Source organism: Helianthus annuus, chromosome 17 (assembly GCF_002127325.2).
Source record: "Helianthus annuus cultivar XRQ/B chromosome 17, HanXRQr2.0-SUNRISE, whole genome shotgun sequence".
Classification (NCBI taxonomy): domain Eukaryota; kingdom Viridiplantae; phylum Streptophyta; class Magnoliopsida; order Asterales; family Asteraceae; genus Helianthus; species Helianthus annuus.
Window position 1 is genome coordinate 128629180 of NC_035449.2, and position 12327 is coordinate 128641506.

Below are 12327 nucleotides of genomic sequence, written 5' to 3' on the forward strand. Positions count from 1 at the left end.
AGAGAATTTATAGAGAGAACGCAAGTTGCTTGTTTTCCCAATCAAGGGAATCGCGCCAGTTACCGACGCAGAAGCCACACCAGTTGTGGTCTCGCTCCTACTTCTTTTTCTGCTGATCAGCTTTTCCGTAACCTCCTCTTCCTCTTCCTCATGCGCAGCAGTAGAGGGAGTAGCACCAGCATCAGGGTTACGAGAACCCGCGCTACCAGAGCTCTTTGAACCACCTGCTCCAGGCTTCTTCTCGGCTGCGCGCGACAAGCCTTCAAGTGAATCACTAATTATCACATAATCTTTTAAGTCACTCTGTCGAAGGCGAAGAGTACCTTTACCAGCAGCACCAGAGGTTGCGCGACTACTCCCAGCCCCCTTACTGGTCACCTCAGGATTCAAATTGCCTGCCTTCTTCTTCCTCAAAGGTTTTTTCTTCTTATCTTCAGGGTCAATGCCCAGTTCGTGCAACACACCTGCAAAGATGTTAGACCATAGACTTAGCTCTCCGTTCGAAGACCCTACAGACTCCTCGGTGGAAAGATAGACAACCTCTTTCCCAGCAGAAGTCACAGAGCGCAAAGGACGAGGTTTAGGTATTTGCGCACCTTCGGTTGCAGTAGGCGGCGAGGCAAATGCATTAGCAACCGGGTACATGAAATTACCCCTAATCTAGTGGTACCAATACTCCTCCCCAGCCTGGAGGGGGCGCACACTCATAGAACCACCAAAGGTAGGGAATGCAGCTTGAAACAGTTGCGCCTCTACACAACAAAATACGTAAATTAACAACAGTTACAGAACAGGAAGTCAAAAAGGCTAAGTAAATTAATAACCTCTATCGTTGAACATCAGAACCGGAACGTCTTTACTATCAGCTGGCCATTGGTCGCTCATGCGCGCCGCCACCAAGACATTTTCTCCAAACACCCGGTTTGGAGTAGAAGTGAGCTTCTTGTACCAAGCATCATTCTTGGGGATCGCCAAATCCTCCTTCAAAATCGGTTCTGACCACGCGTGAAAAGTCATAGCGATCGGTATCACCTCTTCACGAATATAAAAGAACTTCGGATTCCAGTCATGAAAACTCTTGGGGGGGGGGTTCAAAAGTATCTTTTTTGCAGCACCCCGACTGGCAAACGAATAGAAGCCCATGTTTTTGATTAGCTGATAGAATACCCTAAACTTGTCAACCGTCGGCTCAATACCATGTGACCAACACAAGAACTCAAAGTGACAAACCTGGACCATCCCGGGAGGGCTCATCTGCGATATATGAAACCCATAGAACTGCAGAATATGGGCCATAAAACTGGTCGCCGGTAGCCGGAAATTACCCTGATGGAAAGAAGTCTTCGAACAACGTGATATACCCCGGTGGTACATCAACAGTCGTCTGGCTTTGGCCGGGGTACTTAGCGTCCCAATCCGGTGGAAACCGGAAACTCCTCGTGATCTGCTCAAACAGACCCGGATCCCAACGGAGAACGCGAACAGGGCCCTCCTCCCCAGGAATATCCTCTCGATGTTCTTCAGCCATAGTAATAGAAGATTCAAGTTTTTATTGAAAAACTTGAAGATACGAAGAAAGGGTCTTGAAGATCTGCTACAAACTTTGAAGATTCGAAGAAAGATCTTGAAGATCTGCTACAAACTTTGTAGACTCGAAGAGAAAAAGACACGAAACGAGAGAAGGATAGTAATAGTAGAAGAGAAAAGTGATGACCTCTCACATCTCTTCGGATATATATACCCATCGCATTTAATGCGATGGGTAAACGTGCCGCGATCGCCATGCACGTGACCAATCAGAAGATGACACGTAAGGAGGGAATCCCGGAGTGACAGTTACCACGCGCGCGTGGGCCTCACTCGCCTGACGGAAAGCCGAACCGTCAAGAAAACCTGACGACAGCCGTGTAATAGGTCAACTCAAACGTCACCATCAACGACGTTTCTCACCAACTTGTCAGAGTTTAAATTTCGAAGTTTTTCCCGCCATAAATTAAAACTAGCTTCATGCAAAAGCTACCAAGGCCGCGCAGTGTAGCAATGCCTTAACAACCCTTCGCGCCTATTCATGAAAAGCAATAACCCAACTAGAACCAAGCCTGGCAGTCGCTCCGTTGTAACCAATAAAGCCTACACGCGCCACGTCCGCCAGAATCTAGTAAGCATTTTCTTCAACTTTTATTTTTCTAAGTCCAGAGCTCCAACCACTTGCCTCGCGCATGGTGCAGCACTGGACTGGGGGGACTTGAAGGGGTATGGTCCCAAAAACGTCGCGCAAACCTCCGTCAAGGTTGCGCGAGGAACCATATTCCTTATTCAATAAACTTCCTACCATGAGCCTTGCGCGAGTTACACCATCTCCTGTTCTACGACGCGCGAGGGTTAGCCAACAAGAAGCTCCGATAACAGCACTTAGCATACTGAAGGAGCACACGGTCAACCCCAAACCCCGCGCAAGTCAGTTACGTGCTCAGCAAGAATCACACAAGGAAGTAGCGCAAAGCTGCTCCAGGTAGTACACAAGGTACAAGTGGCAGAGAAAAAGAGCCAATGAGCATCCAGCAGGCTCTGTTCAATCGTGCGCCACGATCTTCTGACGAGAAGTACTCAAGGACGCCTACGTGGCACCAATCAGAGGACGGAGACATCTGTCCCACGATTTCCACTTGTCTGCTGATGGCAGAAGGACGACAGGGCCGACAACAATGACACGTGGCTCCAATCAAGGCGCGCCAGCGCCGAAGAGCTTCTAGAAGCCACTAAACGGTCGACTCCAGTGAGACAAAGAGCATATCCATTATGTTGCCAATTACCGACCCAAGGCCCATCAGCCCATATCCCCTTACACCTCTCCGGCTATAAATAGAGACCTCACTCCACAGGTTAAACATTCTATTCCCTCTACTCTCACTCTTAGCACTTAATTATCCTCCCAAAGTAGTCGCTTATTCTCACGCCGGAGCCCGATTAAGAGGGAAACCCCCACATTCCCCTCTTGACGAGTAACGGTGTTCTGTTTTGCAGGTTTAAACATCAAGTCGGAGCTCAGATAATTCATTAGAAGATTAACCACTACGGTAGAAGCATAAACCAAACTGATTAGTGGCCTAATTAGTTCAGTGTTTCTTCAATGTGGTTTGGCCAGTTTTGCCACTTTAGTCCAAATCTCAAAGTTTTTGCATCTGGGTCCCTGTGGTTTCAGTTTTATTGCCATTTTGGTACAAATCTCAAATCAGGTCAGATTTCTACAAAAAAAACCTGGTTTTTGTCCTTTTCCCCATGAGCATTTTGGTCACTAAATAAAAAAACATCTACCCTCTCTCTTTTCTCATTTATTTAAAAAAGTAAAATAAATGAAGGTGTATGCACAGCCCACTGTTAGTTACAGGGTTCCAATCACGCTTTGCTTCTCTCTCTATACGCCATTATCAACATATCAACGACAAATTCACCTTCATTTCAACCAATTTCATCAACAAAATCTCCAAATCACACATAAAAACACCATCTCACACCTTCAATTCTGTCTTTCCGGCAAGTAAACATCATCTAGTCTACCGTCCTCAAGCCCTCCGCAGCCGCAACCGCCGGAGCTGCTCATGCCGTTGCTGTCTCTGGATCACCGTCCTTCTCCTAGTTCTAATCTGTGACAACTGGCACCAAACCGATAATTTCCATACACTTTAATTGTTATTTAATGACTGCAATTATGTGCTTAAATGTCAACATTGTTTGATTACATGACATACTTGTGAATTCATGCACGTTTTATACTACAAGAATTACTTTATGCATTAATGAACAGCGTTGCGTCAGAAATACTAGTAAACTCACCGGTAAGACACATTGTGTCAACAATTCTGTAGAAAGTAGTTAGACAATAAAATTGGAGCCTAGGTGTAGGTCTAACGACAAGAATACATTAAAACACAAGAGTACATACAAGGGTTTATATTTAGACTTTCTGGAAGCTAAATACGCACTAAAAAGCACCCGAAATACACTTTAAAAGCTGAATTTTATACAATTCAGCAAAAATTCAGCAATATAACAAGATTGTTTCATGCAAAAATACGACAAATTGATCCAGGATACTTCCCTAAGGGTCAGGAATTGAAAGGGTTACAAAAGGGTACTTAAAGGACCCTAAACGGTGCAATTTAGCACTTTAACGAACCGGTATTTAACCGAACAACCGGACATTACCCGAAACATAAAAAATTATTACTAGAAGCATTGTTCTAATGTTTCTGAACTAGTTATGGTCCCCGAACACCATAACACCCCTTATAACATGATAACACATCAAGTCCCTAAAAATTTCACTTGTAAACAAACTAGTTTATGAAACTAGAGATTTGAAAGTTACACTTTGCCCCCCCCCCCCATCTTGTTCACGATTACAAGGGGGTGGCCCCCATCAAATATTGCCAAATCCTACAAGATACATTTTGATATTACTTGGATTTAGTTTGATATTATTTAGATATTATGAGATATGGTGTGATCTTGAAGATTTGGTCTAGATCTTGTAAGAATTATAAATATAACCATTCTCCTTCATCACTTCATCACTTCAACACCACAACCTCTCCTCCTTCTCCCTCATACCTACGGCACACCCACCTTCACCATACATCCACCATTTTCATTCCATTTCAATCCATTTCAAGGTTCACATAAGGTGCTAGAAGGTGATTTAGGAAGTTGGAAGCTTGTGGATCTTGAAGGACCTTCTTCATTTGCTTTTATCCAACACTTTTGTCATCTTCAAGTCCTAGTAATCTTCCCTAGGCTTGTTGCTAGTGGTGAGCCCTCATAATCTCTTATTACTTCATGTATTGATTGGTTAAAAGATTTATTATGGTGAAAATCACAAGAACACTAAAGAAAATGAACATGAATCTTTCACATAAGCTTAAATACATAAGAATATATGTTGAATATGTTGATTTGCTCCTTGTTGATTTATTATTAGGGTTGGTGATGTTAGACACCATATGGAGCCTACTAGATTGTGATTAAACACATGATCTAGTGAGTTAAAGTGGTGATCTTGTGAAAGACCAAGATCTCCATACTTTATGTCTTCATGAACTTGAATAATGAAATGGGTTTTCTTATGTAAAGATGGTGTAAACAAAATACAATTCTTGTAAATAGATGATTTCAAAAATAATTTTCTCAAGAAACCAAGATTATTTACAAGACTTACAAAGTCATGGTTTCTAAGTAAACTAATAATATTTTTAGTGTTTAAACAAGAATAGAAACATGATTGTAACAAGAAAAATACAAGAGAAGTATTTTTAGAAAAATCATCTTACAAGTTGTAAATGACTAAATCTTTTAGTAAAGTGATTTACAAACAAATAACCATATTTTTAAGGGTAACTAAACCTACTAAATGACATGGTAAGTTACTACAAGTTTTTACAAGAACTTCAAGTTCATGATATAGTGTGATTTACATGATTTTTGGCTTGTAGTAAGTCTTGATTAAGTTGTTGATTGATGAGATAATTTTAAAAGAAAATAAACACATGTTTTGAAAACATGGGAAACCTCCATTTTTAAGGGAAACTCTGTCAAAATTTCTATAAATTTTGACACTTAGAAAAATATAAGTTTTTGAGAAACTTATTCCCCAAAAATGTATCTAAAAACATTTACCAAGGTTTCCCTAATTTTTGTGTTAAGAAATGATGATTTCTTCAAGGTTAAAATTGATATTAAGTATGTATATTTTTGAGAAAAATATATATATTATTTGATCACCAAATTTTGTGCTAAGTGAATGTAGTATGTATTATACATGATAGTGTATTAGGACTTGAAAATACACTAAATACTCCTAAGGAGTGAAAATACAAAAATACACATACAACATTCTTAGACAAATACAAGAAAATATATTTATGAAAATCTATTACTTGATAGAATAAATAACTTAGATAAGTTATAAACACGAAATGAAGCTTTAGACAAAATACATAATTCGGGTGCAAAATACAAGATACTTATATTTATTGTTGAGAAAATAATATAAGTAAGACACATAGTTAAAAATATAAAACTACTTTTAACACAAGAACACATATACAAAAGATAGTGACTTGTGCTTGTGCGATACAAGTATAGTGACTAACGATAAGAAAACGCGTATAGGTCACGACGTTAATTAAGCAAATCCGGTGAAGTTTACGACGCAAGGAACGCAAAGTTGTGAGTTCATGCTCCCCCTTTTCTTTTAATTGTTTTCAGTTTTATAACTTCGGGGGTGAAATACATGTTATAAATATTACAATGTTTACAAATGGTATGATGGATACGAAAACAAGAAGCACTCTTGGTGATAACTAGTACCAAGTATGATGCGTTTTAAGGAATGATACGAGAAGTCGTGTCACGAATAGGGTACCATAAGCACCATTAATCGTGTACATACTAAGACCGCAGAACAAAAGGTTAGATCTAATGGGTACTAGGGCAGCCCCACTCTTGGTGATAACTAGTACCGAGTAGTGTTTTTGTGTCTCCGTCGTGAATCGACAACTAGAAAAATGCCTATGGTTTGGCTGCTTCCTATGTCGTGTCACATGTTAATTGCCTTGCAACCCATTAACAACATGATAAATACAAGAATACTTGATTTATACAAGAATACTTGATTTATACAAGAATACTTGATTTATACAAGAATACTTGATTTATACAAGATGCATACCATGTTTTTCATACAAAGTATACAAACGTTCAATACAAGAACTGCATGAATTCACACCAACATTATGTTGACGTTTTTCCAAAACTCACATGTATTTCAGGTAACTAAAAGTGGATGTGCGCGCGGTCTTACTCATGCTCTCGGATGTCATTATGTCTATCGTTGAATAAAGATGTAACTTTTAAGACAATATGCTGTCTCGTGTTGTAAACACTTAAATTACGATTTCAGTTATGTAATGTTTTGCATTTGAAGTTATTTTTATGAGCATGTAGTATGTTTACCAATCGTATGCAATGAAAACCTTTCATGATCACACCTCGTGCTTCCGCCTAAGAAAGGGGTGTGACAGATTGTTATCAGAGCTGCGATTGTAGTGAACCAGGATTCCTTCTCGAGTCTAGTCTACAATCTCTAGGATCCTTTCACGAAAACAATTTTTTTTCAAAAAAAGTTTTCATTGCATAAACTTTCCACGACATCCACTACCTGAAACTATTTACAAAGAGACAAGAAAAGACGCTACGAGACTTAGGGTGCACTGGAATAGCACTTATCTGTGATTAAGAATTACTTGCAATAATTGATATATACATATACTAGAAGTAGAATGTCACAAGTATATGTGACTTTACTTGAAAACAATGGCCTATCTGAAGGAAGTGATACGAGGATGAAACGAACTGTGCGGACTATGCAAGGAGTTACGTAATTATGGATGCATACATAATTATGGAATTCAGTGCACAGAAACCACAGCAAGTCTTGTCACGTATAGCTTCCCTCAGTACAAGAAAAGGTCAAACGTGAGCACCTCTTTCCTCAGCCTATTAAATATTCTGCTGGAGTATTCATTGTTTGATGTCACATATGTAGTATATGCTTGTTGATGTGTGTAAAATGCAACATATAAATTACATCAAATGAGGCATAAAACTAACCCTTTTTTAGTACTAATGTTGGAAAAAGCGTGATTTTGTCTTCATTTTGTATTTTCAGGATTAAATGAGCTTAAATTAACAAAAGAAGCAAAAAGACAGCAAAATCTGACATAAATACAAGAAAAGGAACAAAAGTGGATTGCCCGACCCCTCGACAGCATCCTCCCAAGCAAAACAGAGAAGACAGGAGACTGAACACGCCCCGTGCTCAGTGAGCACAGGGCCGTGCCCAAGAAGCAGCAGAAAAGACAAACTTGTAGAAGCTTCTATTGCCCACCACGGGGCCGTGCCCAGTGAACACGGGGGCGTGGCCAAAGTATTGCAGGCGCATTAATTGTAATTGCGAATTATAATTAATGAAGAGAGAGTATGTCAGACGGGCACGGGGCCGTGCCCAGCGGACACGGGGCCGTGCCCAGGCTTCTGTTCAGCCTATAAATAGGAGTGCTTGGAGCCATTGCAAGTCATCCCTTGGCACACCACCTCTCTCACACTTCATCCACCACTCACCACCATCACAACACCATCATCCACCACCATCATCCATTGTCCATCATAGAGTGTGTGAGTCGTCTCGGAATCCAAGATTGATCGTAAGAGTTCTTGACAATCAAGGCCATGTTTGCCTAAGTCTCTTACATCACTTGGTGAAGACAAGTGTTTAGTATAATACTTTTTATTTTTAATCTTTTGCACTTCTTAATTGCTTTTGTATTAATGACTTTAATAACTAGTTTCTTATGTTAAAGGCGATTCTTCCTTATCGTTTGTCCGTGGTGTCTTGGCATTATTTTACTGTCTATATAAAATAAAAGATTTTCACCATTCATATCTCCACGGTTTATATGGAGGTATGTTGGCTACCTGGTCGGGGGTTAAGGGAACGGTTTGGTAAGAGTCTTGCCCTTGTTCAGCGTTTAGAGGTCCTGCAAGGGACCTGGGTCAAATTTAGTAGGACCTCCTTCAATACCCAAAGGTATTGGATGGCAGGGGTCCAAACTCTTTGATCCCCTCATAAGTTAACTACTATTAATACTATAACCCGGCTATTTAGGACTGTATCCCTGCTGACTCAGACTACTTAGTCGAGGGTAACGTCACCTCCAAAAGAGGGGCCTACCATAATTTGCATTAATAACTTAATTAATTATCTTTCAATAATCCGACCCTTTAGGATTGTATCCTTGCTAACTCAAACTACTGGGTTGAGGATAACGTCGCCTTCAAAAGAGGGGCCTACTACAATAACTAAGATAATCTCTTAAACAAGTGCAAAAGTGCGAAAATAATCAAAGGTTATACTAACACACGAGTCGGATCTAAGTGATTCATCTTGTCTATCTGTTTTAATTTTATTTTATTTTTCAGCATTTAGTTAGTTTTATTTTCTTAGTTTAAAAATCTTTTTCTAACATTTTGATTTGATTAGACGTTGAGGATAAACCGGTACTAAAAGTTCTTGTGTCATTGGACGACCTCGGTATCTTACCAACACTATACTACGTCCACGATGGGTGCACTTGCCCATATGTGTGTGTAGTGTTAGTAAATATCGTGTTTTATACATTTAAAACTTGGCTAAAAAAGTGTAAAAAGGGCTTAAAATATATACCTAAAACATATACACACTTGCACGCAACAAGTTTTTGGCGCCGTTGCCGGGGACACAAAGATTTTAAGAAAGCTTAAAATCGACGGCCTAATCAATTATTCAAAACCTTTTTAAAACGCGCGCACATTTTTCTGCATTTTAGTTTAGTTTGCATTTACAATAGCCTGAACACGGGGCCGTGCTCACTGAACACGCCCCCATGCTGCATATTTTTAGTTAGATACCTAGATACAGAGTCTGAACACGGGGCCGTGCCCACTGAACACGCCCCCGTGTTCAACGAGACCAGTAACTTTAATTAAAACGCCCAGATACAGACCCTAAACACGGGGCCGTGTCCACCGAACACGGGACCGTGTCCAGCTTCTGTTTCCGTCTTTGTTTTTGTTTTCTGGTCCCGAGACTTAGTTGTGGTCTGTTGAGTGATTCTTATGGATCAATACTCAGGAGGCTACAACTACACCTATGAGGAGGATGATTAAATGAGAGAATATTGCACTAATTGTGGTAACTCGCACTCGGTACAATATTGTAACTTATTTCAACCATCCACTTCGTACAACTATTATGAGGAGCCCAGGTACGAGCCATCGACTTCATATACATCCTATGAAGACCAAAGGTATGAACCTTCTCCCTCATACTCATATTTTGATGAACCAAGGTATGAACCTTCATACTCATACTTTGAAGAGTCAAGATATGAGCCACTACCTTCATATACTTATTATGAGGAACCATGGCATGAACAACCCACCTCATATGAGTACTATGAAGAACAAAATTTCGACCCTTATCCATCATATGCTTACAATGAAGGACAATGGTGTGAACCATCTACTTCATATGGGTACTATGAGGAACCAAGGATCGAACAACCGGATTCAAGCTTTAAGGATCCCGATCCTCACTCTATCACCGACATAGCCGATAGGATAATAGAAAACCTTAAATTTATCGAAAGATGCATAAAAGAATCTCGCGCAAGGGAAGATGAGTCCCGCGCAAGAAAAGAAGAAACAATAATTGAGGAATTAAAAATGGAAGAACAAACAAGTGAAAAACCAACACATGAGTTAAACAACGAAAAAGGTGAGGCCGAAAACGTTAAAATTCAAGAAGAGTCTAATTTTGAAGAAATTAATCTCTTGTCACCTTCTTTCGAAAATCATTGTTTAGTACCAACTCATATTAAGTTTTTAAAAGAATTGAACACTAACACTAAAATTGAAGAAATGGTAAGTGTTAAGTTAACTAATGATCAAACTTCGCTAATAAAAGAAAACCCTTTTGAAATTAACATTACACCGGTTCCATGTTTTTTTCAAAACTCATTTATTAGTAATGTCACCATTGATAAAGATATTTGTGTTAACATAATGCCTAACTACATTTTCGAAAAATTAAGTATTAGTGATTTTTCTCCACTTCAAATACCCATTTTTCTATCTAATCGGAAAGTAATAAAATCAATCGGTGTAGTGGAGGATGTCTTGGTTCAAACAAATCAAATGGTAATCCCAACCGACTTTGTCATCCTCAATGACTGTGACACCTGGGTCACTGCGACCATCAAACAAATACCAAACCAATGAAATATTGTATTTCATACTTGGAATTTGTACAAATATGTGTATCATTTGCACATATCAATTCTTGTTCGATTTTGGGCTCTAAATCGCTTTCTGGAAGGTTATACGCACACTGATGCGTAAATATAACCAGTTTAATGCAACGGACACTCCGGAATAGTGAAAAAGACTTAACATACCTTAAATAACCTTTACATAACTTAGAAATAAGTTTTGAAGGCTTTGGTATGTCAAAAACAAGTTAATTCGCCTACAGGGACTAAATTTGACAAACTGCGAAAGTATGCCAAATTGAACTGTAACAGACATTCCGGAACATGACCATAAGTTAAACATACCATAAATATCCTATACATAGCTTAGAAATAGGCTTTGAGGGGTTCAATGTGCTAAAATAAACTTTTGGGTCTTCAGGGACTAAAAGCGTCAAAAAGTGCACAAGTTTGCACTTTCGCGCATAACTTACGTTCTGAATACATTCGGACATCCAAAAATTTATGTAAGCACTAAAATATTTTATTTTAGTGTTTGGTATAAGAAAAATCCATTCGTCACGCCATTTGGATCGTTTTTCGCGCTTATGCGCATTCCGTCGTAATTAACCGAACATCGCGATCGTACGGCCAAACGAACCGACATCTGAGATGTATTCAAGCATATTTCATGTTCCCTATGTCTTAAAATCATTGTGGAGCTTGAAATTGGGTTTGACGGGTGTTAGAAGTGCCGTTACGTAACGAAACAAGGTGCAGGGACTGAAACTGTAATTCTGCCAAAGTTAATGGCTTACGGACCGTAAGCCATGACCCTTACGGTCCGTAAGGGGTCCCCAGAACAGCAGATCAGTTTAAACAGCTGTTGCCTCTTCAGGATAATGAGGGGCCAATTTGCACTTGCCTCTTCAGGATAATGAGGGGCCAATTTGCACTTTCCTCTTCAGGATAATGATGGGCCAATTTGCACTTGCCTCTTCAGGATAATGAGGGGCCAATTTATACTTGCCCTTTCATGCTCATGAGGGGCCATTTTGATGTTACCATAAGGTTTCAACAAGTGTATGGACAAGATCAAAGCACGGTATTCAAGAAACGATCCTAACGGTGGTCCATTTCCTATAAATACCCACCATCCATTTCATTCTTCCTCACAAAATCTGATCTAAAGAGCTCTAAGTTGATGCCCTTGCTTCATACCTGAGCTATTTGGATCGAGATTAGCTTGCGGGGACCCGTTGTAAGTGTTCCTTCGTTCTTTTATCGCTTTTCGTGTCCGAAAGTCAAACTATGTTTAACTTTCTGCATTGACCAGTTTATGGTCAACACGAAGTTCGTTCGAACTTCATAACGTGAGCGTGATCACGATGGTTATAGTCCCTAGTGACTATACCTACTGATTACCACGTTATCTAGGCTCAGTGACGAGCCGTAGTTTCGGCCAAAATACGTATTCTTGCGT